The sequence below is a fragment of the Gossypium arboreum genome, chromosome 13 (genome assembly GCF_025698485.1).
Source record: "Gossypium arboreum isolate Shixiya-1 chromosome 13, ASM2569848v2, whole genome shotgun sequence".
NCBI classification, from domain to species: domain Eukaryota; kingdom Viridiplantae; phylum Streptophyta; class Magnoliopsida; order Malvales; family Malvaceae; genus Gossypium; species Gossypium arboreum.
This window is the reverse complement of record NC_069082.1, coordinates 103,236,559-103,249,559: the sequence shown is the minus strand read 5'-3', so window position 1 is coordinate 103,249,559 and position 13,001 is coordinate 103,236,559.

Here is a 13,001-nt window from a genome sequence, read left to right as displayed (position 1 = left end):
TCATTTTATCTGCTGTTTTTGTTGTTGCTACTTTGTGCTCGTTTCTGTCTATATTTATTTATTTTTAGAATATTCTGCCTTTTTTCATGCCCAAGATTTTTACCAGGGCTTGCCCATTGTTTAACCTACAAGCATGATTCTTATGTAATGAGTTAGTTATGATTTTGCTAAGTTGGATTTCGTCTCTATTGTTTTATTTTTATTAGGCTAAAATAATTATGATTAATAGAGTTAACCCTATCTTGCTTATAGTAAAATCGATTAAGACTAAATGCAAAGAGAACACTTAACACAATTGCATGCTAAAATTATGTTCATGACTGTTAGGTGGTTGCTGAAACTTATTTTTGACACTTGCTTATTTTTTTCCCTAGTCCTCCTAATTAAAATTTTGTTTCATTAATAATAAATCTTGATGTTTCCGTGGTTATGGGTACAGCTTAAAACATGACTGACTAAGTAACCGCGGTTCCGTGCTTGGGTTGTCATCCTATTTCGCGTTAAAAAGTTGTGTGACATGTTAGGTAAAACTCCGCTAACCAGAATTAAATTTTTTTAAGAATATGTCATCTAATTTTTATGAATTAATCCAAGTCGATTTTTTTATTTTTTTGTGTATTAATTGGAATACTTTTTCAGTTTTACTTAAAGCAAGCCATGGGTTCTCTTTATTTTTCATATGCATTATGCTTACTTCTTATAAAACTTTGGAATGATATTTCTTTCATGGAAAAATTCTAAATTTCACAGTGGATAGGAACCATACTTGAGGGCAAGCATGGGCTAAGTAGGAGGAATTTGATAATACTCTAGAATGATATATTTTTATGTATTAATTACACATTTATTTGGAGTATGATCCTACTAATTTGAGCTATTTATGAAGTATGATCCTACTAATTTGAGCTATTTATGGCTTTTTATCTTGTAGGGACTAAATTGAAGGCAAAAGGAAATTTTAGGCCAAAAAGCGTGAATTTAAAGATAAAATGGGCCAGCATGCGAAGTAGGAAGGAAGTGGTGCAAAAAATGCAAAGTGTGGAAGACTTGGGGGCAAAAGTACAAAGAAGAGATTTTATAAACACAAGACTCTATTTAATTTTTAATTATATGAGGATAATTGTTAAATATTATTATTTAGATTTAATTTTAGCTTTTTTCTTCATTTATCTTTAATTATCTTTATTTATTTATATTTATCTTTTAGAATTTAATTAGGAATAGACTAGGTTTCTTAATACTATAAATAGGGGATGAAATGATACAAACTTGACTCATCTTTTCTGAAAACACTCCCTCTCCCAAAAAACTTAGCCTTATGTCCTTTCATATTATTCAATAAAAATTCCATTTTCATTACATTTATTTTTTTCCCCAAAAAACATGAGTCACTAAAGGGTTCATGAGGCTTCGCATCCGCACTTAGCCTTCTCAACAATTATTCGTCGCTTCTTCTCACTATGGGATTGACGCTTCTGTCCATGTCTCTTCAAAAGTTATCTTTTCAACTTGTGCAAAGGCGGCCGCTTTATATGTTTTGGGAAGGTTGTACAGTCGGTTCATTACCTTATTGCATCAGTGGTTGTTGAGCCCATGAGACAAAATGTCGTGGCTGCCATTGAGAAGTGATGATCTAGTGTAAGACGGTCCCATAAAAGTGACAGTTGGCTAAAGTCAGGTTCCTCTAAATCGTAAGTCTAAAAATCTAAGTGGAGCTAGTGGTCGTAGGCGTCCTCTTCCACTATAATTGGCTTATTCTATTCGAGAAGGATCACCTAAAAGCCGAGGATTGAGCCCAAGGAGGATCGAGGCAATCGGAGACTAGAATTTCTCCATAAAAAAACTCTCTCCTTCCCTAACTCTGTTTATCTCTACAATTTTAATTTTAATTTTTGCAAGTTCAATTCAATCAAACTCTTAATTCTATTTTTTTTCATTTTTTTCCCAGGTACGCAGGTTTTCTTGGGCGCGACTTTATCCGGAATCTTGAGGAACAGGAATTTGTGCAAATTCGATCCTTAAGGATTTGACCCTACTTCCCTTATACTATTCTTTTCATTATTTTATAGGGATAGAATATTTTTGGTACTCTCAACGACGCATCACATAACAAACAAACATAATAGACTGACCTTTCAGCCTCAATCAATTTAAGCCTCGAAAAAATTCCCTTCAATATGGACTTCTCCGCATACAAACAAATGCCAACAAAAACAAAAATTAGAAATTAGTTATAATAATAATAAAATATCTAAACAACAACAAAAAAAAGTTATCAATAAAATATCTAAATCAATTATAATAAGAAAAAAACGTTAAACATTCTTTAAACCAAAAAATCAAAGGTTTCCAATAAAAAAATTGTCACTTTTTGAGAATGAGTCAAAAACAAAATGTTTCTATTTTTAAAAAAAACACACAATAAAAAGCACACCAATGATGAAAAATGATTTCTATATGGGTAAAAAAAGTTATCCAATCAATAAAAAGTTATGTTGAGTAATCGATGATGAAAAAAGAAAATACAAAAAGGTGTAGGCAAATACATATAATTAAAGATGAAAATAAGGCAATCTTGATTTGTATACCGCAAATGGCTGGGTAATCGAAAGGGTTGTTTAATCGATGATGAAACAAGGTTTCTTTTAGTAAGATGGTGAAGAATTTTTCAAATGGCTAGGTAATCAAAAGGGTTTCTCAGATGGCCAGAGTGTAATACCCTAACTCAGATCCGTCATTTGAACAGGTTTGAACATTACCGAACATTCAAAAACATTTACAAATAACTTATATAAATTACTATTCATTTGGTGAGATCATTCATAATGTCCCTTGATTGGGCCCTCGTGGTCCAATACGAGCTTTAAAATTGAGTCGGGACTTAATCGAGACCTCTAAGAATTTTTCGTAACTTTTCAAAAATTTTCCAAGGTGCAGGGCTCACACGCCTGTGTGGTCCAAGGGATACGCCCGTGTGACCTTGGGACACGCCCGTGTTGGAGGCCATGTTCAACCTCGTGTAACTCTCTGACTTGAACACTCAGCCATGCCACACACCCGTGTGCTAGGCCGTGTGGTTAATTACTTCAATTCAAAATTAGGTGCAGGTTCCACACGGCCAAGACACACGCCTGTGTTCTAGGCTGTGTGGCACATGCGGCTGAGACACACGCCTGTGTCTCTGCTTGTTTGCATTATTCTGAGCATTCTATTTCTCAAAATTACGGTGCAGGGGACACACGGCCTAACCACATGCCCATGTTACCAAGCCGTGTGTCATACACGGTCTAGACACACGCCCGTGTGTCTGCCCATGTGGACAAAATGAAGCCATTTCTAGCTCCATTTCTCATCCAAATTTTCACCCAAGACATTCACTTGAAACACACATCCAAAACCAACCAATTCAAGCATTCAAATTAGGAAATCCTCATCATTCAACAAAGTATATCACTACATGAATATGTGGTTATAAACTTACCTTGGAATAACTTAGGCATTAGCATCATTTGATCACATATACATAACATATCGCATATGAATATAACATCATAACCTACTTAATCATACCAAAATAAACCATTAGTAGCCATTTCAATGGCTAGGTTACAAAATAACATTTTCAAGCCATTATTGGCCAAGTTGTCCTATACATGCCATTATACCAAAATGATTTTACTAAGTATACCCAAAATGACTAGTTGATAGTGTGACGATGCTCCAACGATCTCCAACCTTGGCGAGCTTTCGAGCACTATAAAATAGGGGAAAATAAAATAGAGTAAGCATTATATGCTTAGTAAGTTCGTATAATGGAAACTAAACTTACCAATCCCGTTTATTAAATCTAAGCATACAATAACAAGTTTTCCATCAATTTTGCTAAATTTCCTAAACACATGCATCCAATAAAACATGTTAGTCACAAAGTTTCCATATACATCAAGTAAGAATAGATGAGCTCATCATGTAATACACTTTCAAGACATTATCATTTCATCCCATAATTCACATGCCATGTCTAGAGTTATATGTCCGTCGAATCATTGAATTTCGATGGATGCTTAAGTAGTACACTCGAAGTGTACGATTTAATAACCCCCCAATTCCTTATTCAAGGGAACCCCTTAGGGCACTTAACCAAGAAACACTCTCTTGAGTCACTTATCGTATAACAGGATTACCAGTCTAAGCTAAATCCTTTATATAACGTATGCTCAGAGGAGCTCGATTAGGATTACCAGTACAGGCTAAACCCTGACATAACGTATGCTCGAGAGGTATTATATCGGGATTACCCGTTTGGGCTAAATCCTTTCTATAACAAGATGAATAGGATTACTCATTTGAGCTAAATCCCGTCCACAAAAAATACAAGACTTTATTAGTTTTGGGATAGCGCATATAATCATCGAAATTCACATTCAATCGGGACTTAACCCCTTTATCACCATTTTAAGCATGTATCAAATTTCTCATGATAGAATTCAAGTAATGTACATAAATAGATATCACATTTCATACAACACAACATTCTATTAAACATATTTACATGTCGGATTAAGTTACACAAACTTACCTCGACACTTATTTGCGTAAAAGCCTACTAATCTGAAATATTTTCTTTTCATCAATCTAATCTCGAATTAGTGTTTTTTGGATCTATATAAATGAATTTAACCATCACTTTCACACATTTCATAATTAAATGGACTCAATTTACGTCCTAGGCAAAATTACCATATTGTCTCTAACTTTTCCATAAATTCTGATTTTGTCCCTAGGCCCTGAAAATGAAACTTGTGCAAATTACTCCCTATTCCAAGCCTAACCAAAGCCCCATTACAAATTTTCCAGCACATGTATTCACAAAATTTTAGAATTTTTCATCAAAATTTACAACTTTTCATTTTAGTCCCTAAATATGTTTTCATCAAAAATCACTTGGTAAAAGTTATTTATCTATCAATAACCTTTCATTTTATACCATAAATTTCTAATTTCTAGCATATACATCCATGAACCATTTTCATACCTTGATAACTTTTCAAATTAATCCCTTAAATAGAGAGATTAAGCTATCCTAGATTCAAAAATACAAAATTACTAAAAACGAGACAAGGAAACTTACCCAACTAGGCCTTGAAAGTTTATTTTCTCTCTCCTAGGGTTTCCATGTGTTTTAGGTTGAAGATGACATAAATAAGTTGATTTCTTTTATCATCTTTTTAATTAATTAAGTATTTTGCTATTTCCAATTTAGTCCTTGCCCTTTTTCTATAATTCCGTGCATGAGTCACCAAGAAAAATCTACATACTTTTCTTAATGGTTTAATTACCGTATAAGGACCTCAAGTTTTGATTTCTGTAGGTATTTGATCCTTATAGCTATTAGAATTCAACTTTTACATTTTACGCTATTTAGTCCTTCTCGTAATTAAACACTTAATCGATAAAATTTTCGTTTCAAAATTTTTACATGACATGCCTATTATAATACGGAATATATAATGAAATAAAAATAAATCATATTTTTGGATCAGATTTGTGGTCCCGAAACCACTTTTCCAATTTCATTGAAAAATCTGCTGTTCTGATTTCACTAGTAAAAAGATTCGGGTATTGCTTCCTCATAGTATCCTCCAGTTCCCATGTAGCTTTTTCTATACCGTGTCGTTGCCAAAGAAATTTTACTAGAGCTACATTTTTATTTCTTAACTCTTTTGTTTCTCGAGCTAAGATTTTGATTGGTTCTTCACCATGTCATATTAGGCTGAATCTCTACTTCTGTCAGAGAGATAACATCTGAAGGATCGAATCGGTACTGCTGTAGCATAGACACATGAAAAACATTATGAATTTGATCAAGCTCTGGTGGTAAAGCTAACCGATATACAACCGGTCCAATTCTTTCTGTAATCTCATATGGTCTAATGAACCGTGAACTCAGTTTTCCTTTGCGTCCAAACCAGAGAACTTTCTTCCAAGGCTACACTTTCAAGAATACTTTGTCACCGAGTTGAAATTCTATTTTTTTTCGTTTCAAATCAGTGTAAGACTTTTGAAAAATCATAGGCTACTTTCAAGCTGTCTCGAATTACCTTCACTTTTTTCTCGGTCTCTCAGACCAAGTCAACTCTATGTAACTTTTTCTCACTGAGTTCTGTCCAATACAATGGAGTTCTACATTTGCGACCATACAAAGCTTCATATGGTGCCATTTTGATACTAGACTGATAATTGTTATTATAAGCAAATTCAACCCAAGGCAAATACTTTTCCCAGTTACCTTCAAACTCAAGTTTACAACACCGAAGCATATCCTCCAAGATCTGTATTGCCTGTTCAGATTGACCATCTGTTTGGGGATGAAATGCAGTACTAAAGTGTAATTGAGTACCCAAAGCTTCTTGCAATTTGCTCCAAAATTGAGATTTAAACCGAGGATCTTTATCTGAAATAATGGAGACAGACACTCCATGCATGTAACACCCCTTACCCTTATCTGAGGCCGAGATAAGGTACGAGGCATTACCGGAAAAAACATACAAACATTAAACTAAAATACGGGCCATAAAATTTCATTCATATTTCAAAACGTTCATTTACTTACACATAGTCCCTTATTTGAGTTTACGGAGCCCAAAACATACTTTAGAAAGGGTTCGGGACTAAATCGAGAACTTACAAAAATCTTGGAAATTTCATGCTTTAAGGCTCCACACGCCCGTGTCCCAAGTCATGTTCCATACACAGCTGAGACACATGGTCGTGTCTCTGCCTGTGTGGAATATGCCTAGGCTATTTTCTAAGCTTTGGTCAACCTTAATCTCTTACACACTTATACAAAATCAAAAGCATATAACATGGTATTCATTTAATGATTAATCATTCTCAATTTAGACCACAAATATAGCATTTGTATGTCATCATACATGTGTCTCTCATACTCATTTTACCTTGTTTATTATAGTACCACTTATACATTTACACCAAGATTATCATCTTACCAAATATCTTCAGCTTAATCATCAAGCATTCATATTTAAAGCTAGATCATATCTTTATATAATACCACAATTCAGATGCACAGAATAACATGTTTTCCTGAAACATTTCAATTCAACTCCATACCCAACAAGCATTACATTGAGACTAGTCATATATATATATATATATATATATACATGTCATGATACATATCATTCTCTTTCTGTTTTCTTATAAACACATATCATTTATTTCATTATATCAATATTTCATATACCATAGTTTCCATGTATTCCACATATATTTATTTTCCTCCTCCTCCTCTCCATTCCACATCCTTAATATATATAGCATTCTTGTAAGTACGATTTCACAATTTACTAATAAATGCTCACATCAAACTGTCCACACGAGTCATAGTCACTTACTTATTTATAATTCGAGCTACAGAGCTCCAAATTGAGATCCGTAAATTTCCCCTGAAACTAGACTCACATATATTTACACCATAAAATTTTCATAATTTTTGGTTTAGCCAATTAGTACAGTTTATTCATTAAAATTTCCCCTATTTCACTTTCTGACAGTTCTGACCTCTTTTCACTAAAAATTAATTATCTCATAGTACAGAACTCGGATAATGTTCTTGTTGATTTATATAGAAAATATACTCATTAGGGATTTTAAAAATATAATTTTGAACCTCTAATTATTTTTCTCCAAATTTTTGTGATTTTCCAAAGTCAGAATAGGGGATCACGTAATCATTCTGAACTAGTCTCACAAAAACATAAATATCTCAAAATATAAAAATTCTTTGCTTGCTATGTTTCTTTTATATGAAAATAGACTCATTAAGATTTAATTTGATATCTCATTCAGTCTCTGATTCATTTTCTACTATTTTTCGTGATTATTCAAAATCACGTCACTGCTACTATCCAAAACAGTTTTATTGCTAATTCACTCTTTCACACTTTCTTTGTATTAACCTCATTTTAACATACATATCACAAATCATTTTCACCACATTTCATACATCACAAGTATAGGCCCATGATAACAAGGTCACCATAAAATAATCCTCATGTATAACTTACTTGTTTATAACCTTACCACATCCTGGTCACTTAATGAACACATCATTCACATAACCAAGTTCCTGTACTTATTCATCACAAAACTCACAAAGCAATACATAGAGAGTCTCCCGTTGAACACTTCGGATCAATCCTCGATACTTGATGGTTTCAGCACATAGCTCCACCCATCATATAGTTCGGCTCTCTTGTACACATGGTGAACACTTAGTACCACCCATGTGACCTAGCCAGTTTATCTCGTAGCTCTCTTGTCTACATGGTGTCCTTCACCTAGAACCACGCATGCGACCTAGCTACATATATCCCGTAGCTCTCTTGTCTACATGGTGTACACATAGTATCACCCATGCTACCTAGCTACATCATAATGTCTCGTAGCTCTCTCGCACACATGATGTGCACTCAACACCATACATGTGACCTAGCTACATACCATCTGTATCATCCAATCTTTCCGAAGGTTCAACCGGGATTTCTCTCTCTTTTCCAACAATTTCACCAATCAAGTAATTATCCACAAACATATTTCCAATATTATTATAAAATATCATAATACAAGTAATATTGATGTATTACTTACATATAAACTTACATCTCATTTAATATCAAGGCAATAACATTAAATTACACATTGCCTTATTAAAAATCATATGAACTTACAATTTCCCATAATTTCGATAATCAAAGACATCACATTTATGTATGATAATTCAATGCAGTTCATGTACCATAGACATATTTTTAAATCAATTCATAAACTTGGCACCATAATCATTTAATTTAACATAATTCAATTAATTCACTAAATTTAACTTTCAAATATAAATTACAAGATTATTGTCAGTATTATTATCATACCAACTTACATACTTTCAACACCTCGGAAATCATAGTAAATATATCAATTTTATATTGAAACCTGCATCAATTAATGCTTATTATACATATGAACTTACCTCGATACTAAAACGGCCATTTTACCAACTTTCCAAATTTTCGATTTTTCTCTCATTCTAGGTTCAAATCTCATTTTACGGGATCTAAAACATCATATTTTACTTATTTAATTAATGTACTATTCAAAACAGTCCTTAACTCAAACTTTGGAAAAATTACAATTTTGCCCCTAAACTTTTGCATATTTACACTTTTGCCCCTAGGCTCGGGAATTAAACTTCATCCCTTATTCTTATGTTTTATAACATGCTGATCACTTTTCCCTTTTATGGCAACATCAAATTCTCACTCTAACATATACTTATGACTATTAGGTATTTTTACCGATTAAACCCTTTTACTCGTTTTCACTCAAAACCGAGTAGCACAAGTTGTATAACATAATTTAAAACCTCATTATCTACCATAAAACATCAAAATAAACACATTTCACCTATGGGTATTTTTCCAAATATGAACCCTAGCTTAAATTATTGCTAGAATAAGCTTAATCAAATTACCGGGATTCCAAAAACGTAAAGAACTTGAAAAACGGGGTTATAACGGACTTCCTATTGAGCTTGGAAAGCTTGAAAACCCTAGCCATGGCTTCCCCCATGCTAATTTCGGCCTCCATGAAAAAGATGAGTCAATTTTGGCTTTATTTTCCCTTTTTATTTCTTTTAATTACCAAATGACCAAAATGCCCTTCCTTACTAAACTTTCAAAAATTCCATCCATGTCCAATTTTTGTCCATAACTTAGAAATTGGTAAAATTCTATTTAAGACCTCCTAATTAACATTTCAAAGCAATTTCATACTAGAAACTTCTAGAATGCAAGTTTTGTAACTTATTCAATTTAGTCCCTAACTTCAAATTGAGCACTTTATGCATAGAATTTCTTCACGAAATTACACAATCATACAATCATATCATAGACCTCAAAATAATCATAAAATAATTATTTCTATCTTAAATTTTGTGGTCCTGAAACCTTTGTTCCAACTAGACCCAATTTTGGGCTATTACAATGCAACTTAACAATCTCAGAAACAAATAATTCAGCCAATCTATCCAAGCAATAATCCATATGGACTAGAATAAAGTGTGCAGACTTTTTCAACCGATCAACAATTACCCAAAGAGTATCTTTCTTTTTTGGTGATAAAGCTAATCCCGTTACAACATCCATGGTAACTCTTTCCCATTTCTATTCTAGTATCGTAACCGGCTGTAATAGTCCAGAAGGCAACTGATGTTCAGCTTTTACTTGCTGACATATCAAACACTTAGATACGAATTCAGAAATATCTCATTTCATTCCAAGCACCAGTACATCTTTTTCAAATCATTATACATTTGATTACTACCAGGTTGTATAGACATGTTACCATTGTGAGCTTCATTCAAAATCTTCTATACTAGTTCTGAACCTTTCGGTACACATACTCTACCTCTAATAACAAACAATCATTGGTCCCGATCTAAAATTCTAAATCAGGAGCCAATTCACTTTATATATGTTTTGCTTGCAACTTACTATCATTTTTTTGAGCTTCAGAGATTTGTTGCAAAAATATTGGTCTAGCTTTTAACTCAGCTATGACTAAACCATCATCAGACAATGGTAATTAGGTATTCTTTGCTTGCAGAGGATACAAGGATTTTCTACTCAAGGCATTTGCCACTACATTGGCTTTCCCCAGATGGTAGTCAATAACAAGATCATAATCTTTTAATAACTCAAGCCATCTGTGCTTTCTTAAATTCAAATCTTTCTATGACATCAAGTATTTCAGAATTTTATGATCAGTGAATATGTGACATTTTTCACCAAATAAGTAATGTCGCCAGATTTTTTGTAATAGCCCATTTGTAAACAGTGGTTTCGGGACCACTAATCCGAAGTTAAAATATTTATTTTATTATTTTATTAAATTTTAGAATATGATAAAATTATTGTGCGAAAGTTTCATAAATAAATTTTACTGTTTGAATGCTTAATTCGGTAAAAAGGACTAAATCGCGTAAAGTATAAAATGCATGTTCTATTAGCTAAAGGTATTAAATAGCTATAGAACCTAAAATTTAAGGTCCTTATGTTTTAATTAGACCATAATGTTGGTGAGTGGACATTTATGGACATAAATCATGTGAATTTTAATGTTTTGAATCAAGGGTAATTTAGTAAATTATGAAATAAGTTATAATAAATAAAAACAAAATCATAAAATATGTCCATCTTTCTTTATTTCAACTGAAATTGGAGAAGAAGAAAGCCATTGTTAGGGCTTTGAATATTCGGTCACTTTGGAGCTTAATTGTAAGTTCATTTTAGCTCGGTTTTTAATGATTTTTACGTTTTTGAGATTGTTGCTTCGTATTCTAGCTAGCCCGTACCTTAGATTTTGAAAATTTTAAATATTTAACATCTTTCCATTGTTGAATATTTGAGTAATTTAATGGTTGATGATGGATTTTGAATAGTTGTCGTTAGTTACACTAGCTTTGTTAATGATTTTTCATAAAAATGTCAAAAAGGGATTAAATTGTGAAAATGTAAAATTATGTGGGCAGAAGTGTGAATGAATTGCATATATGGCTGCTAGTAATATATAGTAAATTTGGGTAACCATGGGCTATTAAAAACTTGCATGAATTTGCAATGTTATGTGATAAGGACTAAATTGTAAAAATGTGGAAGTTTAGGGGCAAATGTGTAAAATAGCCCTAAAGTATATTTTGGACTAAATTGCATAAATAGTTAATATTTTGGACTAAATTGAATAAATAGTTAATTAAATAAGTTGATTTTGATAATATATACATCAAGTTAAGTCGAGATCAAAATTAAATTGGGGAAAAAGAAAAGAGGACGAATAGTTGATATTTGCTATCCAAGCATTAAGAGTTAAATACTTGTAATTATTTGAAATGAATGTATATAATTGAGTAATTGATCTAATTGAAATTTAAATGCCTTATTGATATAGTCTGTTGGTTACCAAGCCCCGTTTGAATAGTAGGAATTCGTAGGATATGAGTGACATGTCACTAGGGTTACAGTTTAGGTTGAGATCCTACATGTGTTGAGGACTCACTCCAACTCGTATAAGCTTACCGATATATTAGCTCGTAAGAGCTTACTGTTTTCAGCTCGTTGGAGCTTACCATTTTAGCTCGTAAGAGCTTACTCTTCTTAGCTCGTCAGAGCTTATCGTTTCAGCTCAATAGAGCTTACTGTTCACCAGCTCAGGAGGAGCTTACTGATCATAGCTTGAAAGAGCAGAAATGATAATGAATTGATAGATTACTGATTTATACGTAATGTATATTACCTAGCATCCCTCGATATTCTAATAGGTTCAACGGGCATAAATACTGTTTATATGAATGAGCTACTGTTTGAAAATGGATTATTGTTTATATGATGGAAAATGAAATGTTACTAATGTTGTACATGATAAATGAATTTGGTATAATGCAATGTATTGAGTATTGAATTGAAATAATGGATGGTTACATGTACTTATATGACTACCTTGTTGATGAATTTTGTGTTTAGGCATTTGGAAATTGAATTGAGTATACCTTATTTATTGCCGTAATTGTATAAATGGTAACTTTAATTCTGAATTATACGGGCTTACTAAGCTATAAAAAAAGCTTACTTTTTTTCTTTTTCCATGTTTTATAGAGGTTCGATAGCTCGCTCGTTTCGGGCAAGTCAGAGTTACGCATCATAGTATCCAGTTGCCGATTGGTACTTTTGAATTTGTGGATATATGTAAATATGGCATGTATAGGCTAGTATTAAGGATGATAAGTATGGTTACTTGAGATAATGAAATGTTGGTACATTTTGTGGTATAAGTTTAAGCAATGTGATTTTGCTAAATTTGGTATAATGTTTTGGTTGTATATAAGTGTTCAATTATGGTATGTTTGATAAGTAGTAGATAGAATGGAA